Below are 3,006 nucleotides of genomic sequence, written 5' to 3'. Positions count from 1 at the left end.
CCCCCCCCCCCCCCCCCCCCCTCCCCTCTCTTCCCTCTAATATCTTCAGCTGTTCGGTTAAATGCCTCAAAAATGTGGATCTGCTCTGAGTTTTATTTTGGTAGTTCATTGATTGATTGATGAAGTATCTTCTGAGACATTTTGTTGGAACTCATCTTGAAAATTTTTAAAACATGCATTTCATTTAAACTTCTGTAGCCTTTCAAAACAATGCTTTATCCTTAAATTGGCAATTAGAAAATCATGTCAATTTATTATTAACGTCAATGAGTTGTTCTACTTATAAGCTATCTGACAGCTATAATGTCCACACAGCCAATTGGTAACAACAAGCTAAAAATACTCCCAGGTTATGGTGTGAATTGTATTATTTTGTTATTGCAGGCAGAGTCTTATGTATGTATCAATGTATCTAAAACATGGCAAGAATACAAAGCATGCTTTTACATTAATTTGATATGGGGAGAAGGCAGTACTGCTAGAGAAATCTTTAATAAAAGATAGACCCCCACCAAACGGATACTGTTGGTTGTAAAGCAAGGGAAGAATGAAGAAGACCTTTGTTGCAGAAAATAGCGTTTTATTTGACTGCGTGATACCTTTTTAAAGTTTCAGTTTTTTTTACAAAATTGTGTACAAATGATATGACTCCTAACCCAGAAGAGAATGTGCTTCAAATTGACCATTGGGTTACTTTTTAAAACACATGGTAGTAACACATTTCCCATGGCACTGATTTTAAACAATAAATTGTTCAATAGTGGTGTTGAGAGAGAGATAGAGAGAGAGCATAAAATGGTTTATTCATGATAGAAAATGTCTACTGCTGCTCACCTTGAACCTCCGGATTAGGATGGAAAGGAAAATTGAGAGAGCTAGAGAGCAAAACGAGAGAGGGAGGGAGCGTAAAGAATGATAATTTGCGATATGAATAAATTCTTTAAAAACAAACAAGGAGCTAAGCTGTAGAATGAAACGCCCAAAGGCAATTAACTCCAGGAAAGTGAGAGGGCAATTAATTTTGTTTATCAGTGATGTATAACTTTTATATGGGCCCATGGGGTTCAAAAAAGTCTCTTATCTGATTTTATAATGCATGTTTTATTCAGATGCACATTTGTGGCTTTGTGGCCTCTGTGAATGTCCAGCTGCTAAGTATATGAGTTATGGGGTTTTAAAGAGAGTAACTAACCTGAGATCTTGGCAGGGGATGCATGAATTTTGCCCCCTGACAACCTCAATGTCCTCTACTCAGATAGTCACTGTACATTTTATCCTCAGTCAGAAGTGAGTAGATTGGATGAAGCAAATCTTTAACAGCGAAAGTCCAAGAAAGACAAAAAAAGCATGTGAAAATTGTTCCAAAAATGTATTAAAAGTGATCTTCATTTTTAAACTTTGAATGTTGGCAAGTAAGGCTAAGTAGGTTACTACCTACATAAGTAACCAGGCATATCTTTCTAGGCCAAAGAGTACATCATTAACTTCATAGGTTTCATTTATGCAGTCACAGGTTACATACAGAGAGCCCTGTTCCCAACTACCACATCTACTGTGAATTTCTCCACTATGTAGAAGCTAGGATGCTACCGGAGTTTAGGCTAACGTAAGCAGCTTTAGGCTATATTCCACACTTCAGATAGTCCTCTTCCTGAAAGCCTTCTTCTTGTAATATTAAGAGTGAAAACACAAACTGCAAATGTGTTGTACAATATCAGTAAGCTTGATAGTTGTAGCAACATTAACTAAAGTGCCAAGCAGATGCTCTTACATCCAGCCCTTATAAAGCTCTTGAATGTCATGAAAGTTCTTGAAACCAAACCGCATGTAAGATTTTAAATGTTTTAGCCTTCACGTCCGACTATGTGCTTTATGGACCTTTGCTCTTTAGTTGAGACTTTGCAGCTTTGAGCCATGTTGCGGCAGACAGTGAGAGAGAGGACAAATGAGTTGAGAGGGCACAGGAAGTTAAGTGTGTCTGTGTTTGATCATTACAGTCTTGTCTTCTTGGGGCGCTCACCCAGTCCTGTAATTGAGAAATGCAATAAAAATATGGCAGTCTGTTCTTTAAAATCCTCGATTTAGCCGGTATCAGTAGTAGTAGCATTTATTTTAAAAGGTCATATGAGGATACATTGTGTAAATACAGTGCCAGGCTAAGTAGCTGCTCATTACTGGCTCTACTTATGTGCTGCACAGACAAGAAGACATCATCAAAGTAAATGCAGTCCTAATCTATAGTCTCCCTCAATCAAGGCTTGGAACAAAATAAGTAGGTGTATTTTCTGCCTGAACTATCCATGTGCCAGTGATTGAAATCCGAATGATACATTTTCTATCATTGAGCGCTCATTAGTTTAGCTTCAGCTCAGAAAAGCTTTTTTTTTAGACTAGCATAATGTCTTAAAACACACATACTGTGGTTACTTCTCCCATCATCAGTTGAAGACATGAAAGAGACATAGTGAGAGATGAGCAGCAGTTTGTGGAAATGAAGGTGGTTTATGGGCATTTAAATCCAAATTTTGTACATATGTCTCTGCATAAAAATAATGTAAATCATTTAATAATGTATTCCCGTCTGAAGTTCTGAAGTGTGAAAATTAAATTAATTGAATTTGTTTATATCCGATACTTTGCCAATTTGAAGCTGCCATTTAAACGTGCTTGTCATAAAGATGTTGCGTCTTGTCTTTGCATTTCTTAATTAAAAGTCATTTGTTCTCTGACTTTATTAAGTGATTTACTGAGAAAAAGTCTCAAGCAGGAACTTTCAGCTGTCATTTTATGAAGTTTTATTTATGAGGACTGACAGCTTACTGTCTTGTTTCTATGAAACGAGTACCTGCAAAGTCATACTTTGTCCCTGAAGTATTTCAATTTCTACTAGTTTAAATACCTGAGTGGTTAACTTCCGGTCATACAGATTTTTTTGTTCATCTAAAGACCATCTCAGACTTTAAAGATTGTTTTGATCTTGAGGACAGGATTTTGACCTGATGAATC

Source organism: Etheostoma cragini, chromosome 24 (assembly GCF_013103735.1).
Source record: "Etheostoma cragini isolate CJK2018 chromosome 24, CSU_Ecrag_1.0, whole genome shotgun sequence".
NCBI lineage: Eukaryota > Metazoa > Chordata > Actinopteri > Perciformes > Percidae > Etheostoma > Etheostoma cragini.
Note: the sequence above shows the minus strand (reverse complement) of the source record.